General features: G+C 39.3%; 1 pseudogene; it reads left to right on the top strand.

Moving 5' to 3' along the window:
- Positions 1-11,787: 11,787 nt before the first annotated feature.
- On the top strand, positions 11,788-12,392 carry LOC103259636 (annotated as a pseudogene).
- Positions 12,393-15,430: the final 3,038 nt, after the last annotated feature.

Genomic DNA, 15,430 nt, shown 5'->3' with positions numbered 1-15,430 from the left:
ACAGACACATGAAAAAGTGCTCAGCCTCACTCACCATCAGAGAAATGCAACTCAAAACCACAATGAGATACCACCTAACCCCTGTAAGAATGGCCATCATTAATAAACAACAACAGATGCTGGTGAGGATGTGGAGAAAAAGGAATGCTTCTACACTGCTGGTGGGAATGCAGACTAGTACAACCTCTTTGGAAGTCAGTGTGGAGATTTCTGAAAGAACTAGAAATTGACCTTCCATATGACCTGGCAATTCCTCTATTGGGAATACACCCAGAGGAACTCAAATTGTTCTACAAAAAAGATACCTGCCGGGCTCGATAGCTCAGCCTGTAATCCCGTGCCTTTGGGAGGCTGAGGTGAGTGGATTGCCTGAGCCCACGGGTTCGAGACCCACCTGGGCAGTGAGACCTCATCTCTACAATAAATCAAAAAATCAGCTGGGCGTGGTAGTGCATGCCTGTAATTCCGGCTACTCAGAAGGCTGAGGCGGAAGGATCGCCGGAGCCCAGCAGGCGAGGTAATATGTGGAGCCATCAAATAGCCTTGGACTGCTTTTCACAGAATGCTCTTAGAACATAAGAGAATACAATCTTAACTGTTTAAAGCAGTCTAATCATGCTCTTTCAGTTGTTGTTAGGCAGTGAAAGCAATTTCTAATATCCCCTCTGGTTTCTAAATTTTTTCTTTGTAGTCTAATAGCTTAAGTTTTTCTTCAAAAACAACCGTAAAGGCTGGGCTTCCCTACTTTGTCTATTTCCTCTGCAATCAAATCACTAAGTTTTATTCTGCCTTTGCGGCTCTTCAGAGGTAGCCATGGTTTTCTCTCGAAGAACACAGTTTCTAAGTCACAAAGATGTGGAGTCAACTTTCTGACTACTCATGTTACCTGGGACAAGGTGCTTAATCTCTCTGTGCCTTTGTGTCCTAATCAAAAAAGTGTGGATAACAACAGTGAGGATTCAATGCTGGCATACATGTAAGGCACTTAGAGAAGCACCTAGTGGGGAGTGCTCAACCAATCAAGTCAATATTGGAAGATTTTTACAATGTTGGCCCTCTCAGTGTAAAGTATATTGAGAACCTCGAGTTTACTTCACTGGGCAGGGACCCATCTACGCTAAATCTCTTTCCTGAGGTGGTACCAATGAGCTGTGTAGCTGGCTACTCTTTTAGTGTGTGAAGGCACATTATACCCTCTTGAAACTTTGTGTTTTTCCTCTGGGAGACTAAGAGGTCCCAGTGTGTTCAACCTTTTTTCACACAACTTGCTTTAACGACACTTAACAGTCTAATTGATTTGTTGATAATGAAGGAAAGAGGGAAAAGCTTGATAATTTCTGAGACTAAATATTAGAAGAAATTAACAGTGCAGTCTTTAAAAACAAAGGCTTTAGACTCAGAAGGACCTGGATTTGTTTTTGAGCTTTTCTTTCACTGTGATTGAATTATGACACAGACATAACTTTTTCAAGTCTCAGTATCTTCACCTATAACGTGTGAGTCATAGATGGTGCTACTTACATGTGTTGGTGAGGCTCAGTGGAGATGACACATGCTAGCACACCCCACGTGTGCCCAGCGCATCTCATATGCTCGATGAGTCAGTACTATTATTCTTATGAGTAGGAGTAATAATAAATAATCACTCTTTAACAGAGACCAATACTTTATCAATCCAGTTAAGATCCTCCAGAAATGACAATGTGTACAATGGTATAAAACGTGTCAAGAAATGGAGCAAGTGGGAACACGAACATTTCCAAGCAAACAAGCTTTTTGACAAGCTAGAGACATGGAAATCCATGTCCAAGTTAGCAATTAATAATCATGAGCGTTTTTACATTTTGCTTTTCCTACATACACCTCTTTTAGATGGATTTATATGAGATTTGAGGAGAAATGGCTTTGAAAAACTTTTAAAGAGCAGCAAATAGAAAGATCAATAGACTTGAAGAGGTAGAGGATGATAAAAGCATAGTCGAAATGATATAAACCTGAATTATTGAGGATAAAAGAGAGCATTATGGTTTTGTTTGACTTACTAGAATGAAACTAGACTGGAGGAAGGGGCTCAGCTGTGCTATCACAACCTCTAGAGCATATAGAGAGCAAAAATCTTGACAATGTCAAAAAAAGATAAATACATCAAATACATATACATGTATCTATATCTATCTATCTATCTATATCTATCTATCTATCTATCTATCTATCTATCTATCTATCTATCTATCTATCTATCTATAGTTTTATGATGGCTTTCAAGTCAAATAGTCAACATTCCAAAGGAAAGGTAGAGAGAGGGCTTCCCAAAACCTTTCTTAAATATCAGCTAAAGATAAATTTAAATAAGCAAATCTTAAGTTCTATATCTAAAGGGAAATTTTCTGTAAGGAAGACCTCTGTTGCTTGAAAAACTGATGAGGATTTTGGATTCTCTTATGCTACTGTGGCCTGGCAGGACAGCTTTGGAGGAAAGGAACCAGTCATACTTGGAGAAGCTCAGTTAGAGCTCCTGGGCTGCTGGGGTAGAAGAGTTACAGGTGAGGGGAGATGTAGTCAGGGTTAAAACCATTCTAACTCACCCCACACTGGCAACAGTTGCAGCTAAAATGCCCTTAAATATTCTTGGCAGGGTTTGAAGAGAAAAGAAATGCTAAATGGAGACAATGACAAAAGAACACTATACAGGGTAGTGGTTATTCTGGAATCTGCTTTTTCCCTGAACACGCAGGTTGCTCTCCCTGACCTGCATAACTAACCACAATAAACAACCAAGGAAACAGAGAAAAGGGTGGGCTTGGTATGTCGTGGATTTTTTTCTTACCTTATAATAGTACTTTTACAAACTGTTTAATTGTGAAAATCTTTATACTTTCACAATGGTAGGAAGACAATGAGTCTCCAAACACCTCAAACCCAGCATCAAAAACCACCATATGTTGTCATCCTTGGTTTATCTATTTCTTCTCATCTTTTGTTTTGTTTTGTTTGCTGAGATATTTTTAAATCAATTCAACTTATTATGCAAATTTATTCTAAGTATTTTGGCATGGATATTTATATATATAAACATATACATTCAGTTATATATTATATCATACACAACATATTTAAAAATAGTTAATTAATATTATCTAACATGGTATAAGGTAAATCCCCTAATACAAATGAATTCTGTTCCGAGAGGGCATTTGCATGTTAGATTTGTTCATAAGTCCAACAGAGTTAGCCTTGGTACCCAACTAACACAATTGGCTATATAGTTTAGTATTGTAATAGATTTATAATACTTTTCACACAAATAATACATAAAAAACAAATGAATAAAAATATACTATATAGTACTGTACAGTAAAGTACACAAATGCACAACCACTTGCAGAGGATGCATGCATGTGGCAATGTATGCCAGACACATGAACTAATTTATGTGATTGAACATGCAAAAGCACACTTGCATCTTTGAAAAGTCACAGCTTGAAGGTTTGTATGTAAAGGACTTACTGTATTCAAATTTCCCCAACAGTCTTAAAATATCATTTTATGGCTGACTTGTTTGAATTAGGATCCAAAAAAGATCTACTCCTTGTATTCAGTTGTAACAATTTTTGCACCTCTTTTATGCAATTATTGTTTGAAGAAATTGGGTCAATTTTCCTTTAGGCTTTCCTCCCATGGTTTTCTTAACTTGTTTCTTACTTAACTGTATATGTTGCAACCTGGAGGTTCCATTAAAAGTTTGCTTTTTATTTTTTTAAGAATACTTTAAATGTGGTGCTATGACTTTACATTTATATTGCATTACCTTCAAAGACACATAATATCTAGTATTTTCATTTTGATGGGTACATGTGATAAAAGCCTGATCCTTTCTTTAAAGAGTTCCCCATCAATATTTACCTAATAGTTTTTCCATCTATTTTTGACTGCTAAGTGAATGAGTTATTTCACTAAGCAAGAAAACAGAATTTTCTTTTATCCCAATTTTACAGCTTCTTTGCTTTACTAACTGAATTTCTGTATACAAGATGGTTCTTTATCCATCAGATGCTGTGGCTACTTTGAAACACAGTTCATACCAGAAAATAATGACAAACTGGCATTTTATATTCTTTCCCTTTAATTCATCAAATTTCAGAGTAGTGAGTAGAAAACCTAGCAATCTCTGAAAATGTCCAGAGTTTTGTTTTTTGTTTTTTTTTTCTATTCTTTGCTTTAAAAAAATCCTGAATATATGGGTTTTAATAAATGGTATAACATTTTAAGTGGTTGCAATCATTATCCTTTATAAAAAATTTCAAACACATGAAAGATGAAGAAACTGCTATAATGGACCACAGTGGACCCAGAATCCAATTGTAGACTCCTAGCTGAACTTATGCACGTATACATCCTCAGTGCTTTCCCACCAATCCACTAGAACAATGCCAAGGTGACAAAGTATCTTAATCTATAACTGTTTCTAAAAGATAAGGCCTTCAACAAAGATATATAACCATTATATCACTGAGTCACTTAAAATTTAACTATTATTCTTTGACAAGATCAAATAATGTAGTGTCAAAATTTCTGTATTATCTCATAATCTTTTTAAAATAGTTTGCTGACAAGGAGAAAAGGGGAATGCTTCGATACTGCTGGTGGAGATGCAAACTAGTGCAACCTCTTTGAAAGACAGTGTGGCGATTTCTGAAAGAACTAGAAATTGACCTTCCATATGACCCAGCAATTCACCTATTGGGAATATACCCAGAGGAACTCAAATCATTCTACAAAAAAGATACCTGCACACGTATGTTTGTTGCAGCACTCTTCACAATAGCAAAAACATGGAACCAACCATGCTGCCCATTGAAGCTCGACTGGATAAAAATAATGTGGTATATATACACAATGGAATATTATGCAGTCATAAAGAAGGACAAATATATGGACTTCGCAGTAACTTGGATGGATTTAGAGTTGGTCATACTCAGTGATCTATCACAGAAACAAAGAGCAGAGTACCATATGTTCTCACTCATAAGCAGAACTTGAACAATTATAATACCAGAAGAAAGGGATTGGCAGTAGTGGGGAACTGCTGTGGGGGGGAAGGTGCAATTGGTAGTTGAGTGAAACTGCTAGGGGAGGGAGGGACACACCTCATCAACAAGGGTAACTGCATAATCAACGTTTGTATACCTAACCCAGAATTGTACCCCACATCTTTATAATAAAAAAGAAAGAGAAGAAAGAGATAAAACCAATATTTTATAATTAAATATTGACTAAAAGATAAAATATCTGAAAACAAAAGTTGTTTACAAAGAAACAGCAAAGACACAAAACTGTACCAAAATTAATATTACAGTAGAGCAAAAATAAAATAATGGAAAAATAAGCAGTTAAAGATTCTAAAGATTAATATTATTTGCTTGCTTTTAATATATTTTTCTATATTCTTTTAGCCTCTTTTTAAATGTTCTTCAAATTTTTTTACTTTATGGTGTGTTATTCTGGATTTTTAAATTAATTTTCACCTTTAAAAGTCTCAGTTTAACTTGTCTGCCTAGTCATGAATTGTATCCCATCTTAAAAAAAAGATGTTAAAAATAGTTTGCACGCTTGAATCATGATAAAAATAAGCCTCATGTAGGCCATTGATTGACATGTTTCTAACATGTTTTCTGTTAATTTATGTGTTCAAAAGCCTTTTTCACCCTTCTTTTATTTTTTGCCCTGCAACTTATTTGTTCAAAAAGCTGAGTCATTTGTCCTGAAGAGTTTTCTAGCATCTGAATTTTTTGTTCCATATCCACAATGTCTTCAAAAATCATCTGTAAACATTTCACTACAAAACTCTAAAAAGGCATTTTTAGTTCAATTTTAGTGAAACAATCACATATAAGATAATGTATAATAATTCCAAAATATTATCATATATTTGTCATTGCTCATATTTTCCTGATTGCATATATATGTAAGTTTTTGAAGCAAAATCTAAACATGTTATATGCACATCAATACATTGGTATATCTCTATGTCTCTTCATCATTCCCTTCTCTTCTGGCACTTACATTTTGGAAGTACAAGGTCACTGTTCTGTAGAGTTCTCTGTATATGGATCCTCTATGTCTGTGGTGTTGATTAGCATGTATTGTCTCAGATATTTCCTGTCACTTGTAGCAGAAGAAAGGAAGAAAGAAAGGAAAGAAGGAAGGAAGGAAAGGAGGGAGGAAGGAACAAGGGAGGGAGAAAGAGATGAAGGGAAGGAAGGAAGAAGAAAAACAAAAGGAAAAGAAAAATAAAGAAAGGAAAGAAAAAGAACAGAAAGGAAAGGAAAAGAAAGAAAAGGCAAGAAGAGGAAAGGAAATGAAAAGAAAAGGAAAAAAAAGCCACCACATGCACAGAGATAGCTCTGTGTGGTCTCTCTGGAGTCATCTCACAGAATCCAACAACCAGTTGTGTTTGTTTTGATTGAAAGATTGGGACCAGTTTGATAGCAGATCACCTGTACTTGTTTTGCCTCTTTTAAAATTTTACATCATTTATCTTTTTTCCCTCACTTTGGCTAACTTGGGTTTGCACTTCTCAATTCAGTACTTCCTCATAAGCGTTGCCTCACTTAAACTTTTTCTCTGGGCTATTTCCAACACTTTGGGGACCAAAGAGACAACATGTATTTACAGGAAATTTAAAGCACAATTTTTGTGTTAGAGGGATCCAGTTAATACTAGTGGGTCAAAGTAATGAAGGTACAAGTAGCATAATTTTCACTGAAAGCATTATATGATAGGCCATAGGTGCCCAATTATTTACACTCCACAGCAAGTTGTATAAGAGAAAAGGAATCTCTGTGTTTTCATATTGCAAAGGATTAAAGTTTGGCTCAGAGATCCTGGCACAGTAACCAAAAATATTTTGAATACTATAAATTAGTTTTTGAATGAATGAAGCCTGTAGAGAGAGTAATTCACATCCCTATCCCAACAGGACGATTCACTTTCATCCCTATACCACTGGGACCACTCATCCCTATCCCTATCCTTATCCCACGGGAATGAATCACCCATGTTCTTATCCCACAAGGACAGTTCACCCACATTACAATTCTACCAGGACAGCTCATTCACATCCCTATCCCACCAGAATGGCCCACCCATATCCCTATCCTACCCAGAGAGCTCAGTCATATCTCTATCCCACTAGGACAACTCACCCACATATTTATCCCACCAAGACAGTTTCTCAACATCCCTATCCCACCAGGACAATTCACTCACATCCCTATCCTACTAGGATGATTCACCTACATCCCTATCCCATTAGGATTGTTTACCCATATTCCTAACCTGCTAGGACACATCATTATCTCACCAGGACGATTCACCCACATCACTCTTATCAAGATGGGTTAACCACATCCTTATTCAGCCAGGATGGTTCACTCATATCCCTGTCCACCAAGATGATGCACCCACACTCCTATTCCACCAGGATGATTCACTCACATCCTTATCCCACCAGGACAACTCATCCACATCCTTTACAAAGAGAGGTACTTTTTCCTACTCTTCCCAATTAAGTCACTCTTAGGGCTTGTGGGTGAGGTCAAAGAGACCCACCTGACTATACATATCTGTAAAAGACACTGGTCTTTTCTCCCTAATCCTAATACTGGCCAATAAACTCCCTTTAAAATTCAGTGAGCAGATTCAGTTCAAGAATCTAGTTTCTTTTTCTATGCCTCAAAAATTAGCATTCAGCCCATTGTAGAACATCAGCCTTATTTGACATTTTTACAGTTTTTCAAATGCATATGCAAGTTTTCACAGGACTTATACTGATGTTTGTTTAACAAGTTCAGAGATTTGTAAATGCTTGCATAAGTTTAATGTTTTAGCAATTTATAGAAACTTCATGTCTAGGAGATACTTTTGTACACAAATAAAATTTGAAGGCATTATAAGTCACTGAATTATTTTTTCTAATAATATTTTCTAAAATAGTCTAATATACAATTTCTTAAAATATTTCTAATTTTTCTAAATAATATTTAGTCTGTCCAATTCATGGACCCAAGTAATTTATCTCTTTCTGACGATAATATTCATTTCAAAAATATATTATGAGCATCTTTTAATTTTCAGGGCATTGTATTAGAAGCCAGGAATATAAAGGTAGCTTAGTTAATACCTGTCCTCATACTGATTTTATTCTAGTAAGAAAAATAGTCTTGAAAGTATATCTTTAATATAATGAAGCAAGCATAATGTCATCAATCTTGACCAAGTGTTGAGGGAGTACAGGCAGGGAGAAGTAAACCAACCTGGTGGTACAGGATGGAGAAGCTTCCTGGAGGAGAGCAGGATAATGAGTGAGCCAGAGGAAGAATGGGGTGAGCTGGAGACTCTGATAAAGGGGAAACATGAACAAAGGTCCAGAGGAAGAAAATAGCATAATGAAAGGAAAATGATAAGTGCTTTCTATGGCTACAATGTAAAGACAAAGGAATGGGTAGGTACTAGAAAAGGCTAACGAGAAATTTAGGAGTGAGTTCATCACAAAAGACCAATTTTCTTGGATGATATGACTGGAATTGGATACATGCTGGGAACTGCAGAGGATAAAGTTAGAAAGAAAGAAAAGATATACCATAGGTCACTTTTTAATGAAAATTTTGAACTTCATCCTATGGAAAGTAGCAGCCATAGAAGGTTTTAAAATAAAAAAAAACATAATCAGTTTTCCTTTTTAGATGAATTACTCTGTTCACATTGTAGAGGATAGACTGAAGAGAGATCAGTAGAAGCAGAAATACTGGTTAGAAGACTATATTAAAAATTAATGTGACAGAGAGGCAAGATGGAGATGAAACTGGTAAGAACATGAAAGTGCTGTAAGGGTGAATGTCCATAAAGACAGTTTGTGAGAGTGGGTGAGTGCAGCTGAGTGAGTGAAAGTCTGTCTGCAGGGAGACTTGAAATCAACCACTCATGGCTCCCCTTCAGAGGTGGCTGCAACCCACCACTGCCCTGAGATTGGAGCTTCTGACTTGCAGGATTATCAGACATTCTCAGGGGTCTCTCAGCAGGAGACAGCAGAGGTCAGCTGCTCCACATTGCCTGGCACCTGGTCCACATCACCACCTGTGCCTGCAGGCCAGGCACTAGCAGTGGGAACCATGGAGAGGGTATGGTGAGGAAATCTGGAGCTGAGCCCCACCAGTGGTGAGGAGACACTGATCACCATTTTCCCTGCCCTGGGACTGGGCAGAGACCTGCATTGGACACCCAGCTCTGTTCAGCCTCCAACCCAGGACCCAGAGACAATCTCTGCACCCCTTTGGGACTGACCGTTGTTGACTCAGAGAGAAAACTTCAGGAGTGAACACAGAGAGATGGACATCCCAGCTCCACACTGGACCAAGCACAGACACAACTGATCTGAGTGGGGGACTTGGTGACAGCAGCAAATGAGTTGAATCCAGATCTGATTCATCCTCCTCCCACAGCAGCCCATGGACACCTGACCCACACTAACAGCTACCTCATCAGCCTGCATAGAGGGCAGAGGGGAAGGGTTGGATATTGGAGCTGGATCCTTACCACAGCTGTGGCCAGAAGTGGCAGAGGTGCTTGGGAAAGGTGCTTTTTGGAACCTGAAGTTCCCAAAACAGCCACAGAGGGAGCTCTTTTATTTTTTCCTTTCAGATTTTGTTTATGTTTTAGTACTTGTTCTGTTTTTGATTTTGTTGTTGATGTTTTTTGGTCTCTCTATTTGTGTGTGGGTATTCTTGAGGACAAGTACATCATCAGGGTTTTTTTGTTTGTATGTGTTTTCTGTATTTTCGTTTGGTTCTTTGTTCTATATTTGGTGTGCCTGTTTTCCTTCTCCTTCTCTTCTCTCTTTATCGTTCTTTCATCTCCCTTCCTGTTTTTTTTCATTCTTTTCCTTTTTCCTAACTAATTTTGCTTTCAGGGGGCATACATGTGCCCTCATTACATGGAAAGATTGTAAGGTGGTGGGATGTGAGTTCCAAGGGGCCCACACACGTGTCAGCAGATACTGTGTTTGGCAGATAGTTTCTGAACCACAGTTCCCTCCATCATACCTTAATCAAACCTCAAAGCTGCAAAAAGCACAGCCTCTCCCTATCCCCAGTCTGGCTTTAAAACTGAACAAATCAAATCCAGAGGATCTATATAAGGAAGAATAGAGGATTGAGCAAACAGGAGTGAAAGCTATCCCTCCATCGCTGAGCAATGGAATAAAAGAAGCGGGGGGAAGGGGGAGGAGAAAAACCATCACAAATGAAGAGGAGTCAAAAGAATAACACAGGTTCCATTCCAACCACTGGGAAGCCAGCACCTGAGAATACAGACTTTGGAACTCAAACAATGAAGATCCCCCAGAATGACTGGTCTCAAACCACAAACACAGACATCAAGATATTAATGAGAGAATGAATAGAAATGAGGAGAGACAAGAGGAAAGAATGAGGAATTGATAACTGAGATGGCAGCAATGAAGAATACAGTAAAACAACAACAACAACAACAACAACAAAAACTGGCAAGCATGAAAAGCAGAATTAACCAAGCAGAATAAATAATCCCAGAGCCTGAGGACCAAAATATGGAACTAACTCAAACTATTAAAAACATAGAAAAAGTTTATAGACAGAATAAAGCCTTTAAGAGATGAGTGATTATATCAAGAGGCTGAACTTATGATTAATTGACATTCCTGAAGCAGACAGAGAAACAGAGACCTCTTTGGAACAAACATTCCATGAAATTATCCAAGAAAACTTCCCTTATCTTATCAAAGACCTGACCATTCAAACACAAGAGAGTCAGATAACTCCTACAAAGACATCAAATGAGAAGACCAATTCCTAGATGCATAGTAATTGACCTACACAAAATGTGCATAAAAGAAAAAATCCTAAGGGCTGTAAGAGAGAAAGATCAGTCTACTCACTGGGGAAGATCAATTAGAATACTAGCAGCCTTATCTACGACAACACTACAGTCTAGAAGAGATGGAAGTCCGATCTTCAAAGTTCTCAAAGATAAGCAATTTCTTTTTTTTTTTTTTTGAGTTGGAGTCTCACTCTGTCACCCAGATTGGAGTGCAGTGGCCACTCCCAGTCACCACAGCCTTGACCTGCTGGGCTCTGGCATTCCTTCCACCTCAGCCTTCCAAGTAGCTGGAATTACAGGCATGCGCTACCACGCCCGGCTGATTTTTTGATTTATTGTAGAGATGAGGTCTCATTGCCCAGGCGGGTCTTGAACCCGTGGGCTCAGACAATCCACTCATCTCATTCTCCCAAAGGCGCGGGATTACAGGCTGAGCCACCGAGCCCAGCAAGATAAGCAGTTTCAATGAAGAACTTCCTACCCAGCTAAATTAAGCTTCATCAGTGATGGAGAATTCAAATCTTCCCCAGACATTCAATCCCAAAGAGTTTATGCCATCTCCAGACCAGCTCTACAAAAAACTCTTAAGAAAGTATTAAACACAGAAGAAAGAAAAAAAAAGAATGATCACGATTTCCCCAAGAATGCAGGAAAAAGATTGAACACACACACATATACCAACAGAAAAATAAAACTAATAAACAAATAAACAAATGACAACAAACCCTTTAAGAACCCCATGACAGGGTTTCTGTCAGTTCCATCATTTTGTTCAGGAAGTGGATCTGCCACTGCTGAAGCAGCCTAGAGGGAGCTATGGATCACAAGGTCAGTACTGTCCCCACCTGCCCACGTGCACTACTCCTGCCCACCATGGCCCAGGATTATGACCATCTCTTCAAGCTGCTCATCATCAGCAACAATGGTGTGGGCAAGAGCAGTTTTCTGTTACGTTTTGCAGACTGCACTTTCTCAGGCAGCTGCATCCCCACAATTGGGGTGGATTTCAAGAACCAGACCATGGAGATCAATGGGGAGAAGGTGAAACTGCAGATTTAAGACACAGCAGGGGAGGAACACTTCTGCACCAACACCTCCATGTATTATTGGTGGACCCATGGTGTCATTGTGGTTTACACAGTCACTAGTGCCAAGTCTTTTGTCAATGTCAAGCAGTAGCTTCACAAAATCAATCAGAACAGTGAGATGTGTGCCAAATATTAGTGGGGAATAAGAATGATGGCCCTGAGTGGAAGGTGGTGGAGACAAAAGATGTCTACAAATTCACTGGGTAGATGGGGCTCCAGTTGTCTGAGACCAGTGCCAAGAAGAATGTCAGTGTGGAAGAGATATTCAATTGCATCACAGAGCTGGTCCTCTGAGCAAATAAAGACAATTTGGCAAAACAACAGCAGCAGCAACAGAAAGATGTGGTGAAGCTCACAAATAACAGTAAACAAAAGAAACGCGACTGCTAATGCCCTCAGTCCACTGCAGAAACTGCACTGCAGTCCCTCCTCCCTCCCGAGGCTTGCAGGGGACTCCTTGGGGGACAGTCTCAGTTTTGTGTCATCATTTAAAGAATTCTCTTCATATTTTTGTATCAGGAGGCACCATCAGCACTTCCTACCTCTCCCCCCTCAAGTGGTAAGAAGGTGTTGGACAAGCCTGTCCCTCCCTACTGGTGCCCCCTCCTCCCTGGTCAAGGCACCTGAACCTGATGAGGACACTGCCAGCAGAGTGGACTGGTTAACCAGAGTTTGTACATAGTGTATATTGCTTTAACCAACTGCACACCTCATCCTGCTCTGGCATTTGCCTCCTTAATGCCAACCTGTTGCAATGAATCCTCCTCCTCCCCTCCCTATCCTGTCTTACTGCCAACAACTTCCTTAGGTGACAGCATCACATTATAGCCATGTCTTTGGCCAGCCAGGGCTGGTGGAGTGGGCTCCATGTTGCTCATTCTCTCTTATAGGCTGTTGACTTCTCTCTCCCTGGCATGCAGGTTCTCACCTCTCTCTGAGGTCTGTGCCAGCTTCCTTCTCTCCCCATTCTGGGAGCCAAGGAACCCAGCCTTGGGGCAGAATCTTCCCACTGTTGGGCCTGCCCTGAGATTCCAGAGGTAGTCATTCCTGCCCTTGGACCACAAGATTTCTTGTCCTGCCTTCTAGATGCCTCTAAGCTACAAACCCAGGGGAACCATGGATTCTAATGTATACCAACTTGTTTCAGTTCCAACTGAAAGGTAGGGGTATGTTTGTGCAGAAATAGGGCTTGCAGGGTGCTTAGCTATAGACACATTATTTTAACAGAGAAAATGAAGCCAAATAAAATGAATTAATTTCCTCACAATTGATTTCTTTCACTGAGATTTGATTGGCACAGCAGCAAAAGTTGGGGCTAGGCCAACCCACTTTGGCTCTACTGTTTTTTTAAAAAGTGAACAGCTTCCTGACATTATGAGGGTTTGGCTCTTGGTTGTCACTTGATGGAAACAGAGAAGGGGCCTCCCACTGGAGTTCTAGTCTGTAATGCAGCATCAGGCATCTTTGAATGTGGGAAATGACTGCTAGGGCTGCTGGGCTGTGGGGACACTGCATTTAGGCTTGGACACTGAGCAACCTTAGCTCCCTGACAGAGCTGTGTTGGACAAAGGTAGCAGAAATAAAAGGATGGCTGGGGGCTAAGGCAGCCAGTTTTTGACCCACCTCAGTCCCCTGGAGGCAAAAGCAAGGTCATTTACACTTGATTACTGCTTCTGTCAGTCCTTGACCCAGATACTTCATTTCTCTTTCCCCTACAAGGACCAAGTAATCTGGGAAGAATTTATTTCAGCTAGATGTGTTTTGTTAGATTTCCTATCCTGGAAAATTTCCAGGCAAAGCCCGTTTGGACAATCACATCACTGATCTCAATTAGATTTTCCATGTTAACACTGTGGAAAGGTTTTTAATCAATAAAAACTGGCGGTGTTTAAAAAAAAAAAGAACCTCATGACAGGGATAAACACTCACATCTCAATAACTAGCATGGACTAAATACACCACTGAAAAGACATAGATGGGCAAACTGGATAAAAAACCGTGATACAACAATATGCTGTCTCTAGAAGACTCATCTCACCAGAATGAACACTCACAGACTCAAAGTAAGAGGATGGAAAACAAATTTTTAGACAAATGAAACGCACAAAAAAGCAGGGTTTTTGATCTTATTATCAGACAAAATTATCCTTTAAGCTAATTATAAAAGATATGGACATTCACTACACAATGATAAAATGTTCAATCCATCAACAAGAAATATCCATCCTAAACATATATGCACCCAACATAGGAGCACCAGCCTTCATAAAGCAGCTTCATGGTAAACGAAAAAAACATATTGACACTAACATTATTACAGCCGGGGACATAAATACCCAACTATCAACTCTAGATAGATCCTCGAAGCAAAAAATAAACAAGGAGATCCAGAATCTCAACTTGACACCTGACTAAATGGACTTAATAGATACTGACCGAACACTCCACCCAACAACCATGGAATATACATTCTACTCATCACCACATGGAATGCATTCCAAGATTGACCACATCCTCACCCATAAATCAAGCAAAAATCAATTTCATAAGATCAAAATACTGCCATGCACCTTCTCTGGCTCAGAGGGATAAAAATAAATACCAACACCAACAAAACTTCCCCAAACCCACAAAGACATGGACACTTAACAGCATGATGCTGAACAACTCCTGGATCAACACGGAAATCAAAGCAGAAATTAGAAGACTTCTGGAAACAAATGAAAATAAAGTCACATCTTACCAAAACCTCTGGGATGCCATAAAAGCAATTCTAAGAGAGGAATTTATATCTCTATGCACACACGTCAAGAAAATGGAAAGATCACAAGTTAACAGCCTAACAAATCACCCAAGGAAACTGGGAAGACAAGACCAACAAAATCCTAACTTCAGCAGAAGAATCAGATCCCAAAGTCAAAGCCCAAATATAGCACATAGAAGACTGTTGGGAGCCAGCCATGGAGGCCCACTGAGCATTAGGGATCAGGAAGGGCCGTTGACCCCGAGACCACTAGGATGTGTTTGGGAGTTATTTGACCCTATTTCCTCCCTCTTTCTACTCAGCACTAACCAGATTAAGCTCCTGTGAGCTCAAAACAAAAAAAATCTGAGACCAGGACGAACACAAGCTAACTTTAAAAGTTCATTGCTCCCATTCTTCTGCAAACTGCAGTTTTGGCTTTCACACAACTTATAATTCAAACTCATGTCACATCTAAGAGCCTTAGTATTGGTTACAGGCTTCTGGGTCATGATCTTAGGATATATTGAAGGTGTAAATTGTAGACTATAGTTTTAGAAGACAGCCATTTTGTTGAAAGAGTGCAGCTGGGTTACGTGCAGGTAGCCCACTGTGAACTTTGGACTGGGCCACATTCCAGACATTCTGGGATGGACCACTTTCATTTGTAAAGTAAATACTTAAG

This window comes from Carlito syrichta, unplaced genomic scaffold (genome assembly GCF_000164805.1).
Source record: "Carlito syrichta isolate Samal-C Ts95f unplaced genomic scaffold, Tarsius_syrichta-2.0.1 Scaffold302935, whole genome shotgun sequence".
Taxonomy (NCBI): Eukaryota; Metazoa; Chordata; class Mammalia; order Primates; family Tarsiidae; genus Carlito; species Carlito syrichta.
Note: the sequence above shows the minus strand (reverse complement) of the source record. Positions and strands in the feature narration are given on the sequence as shown.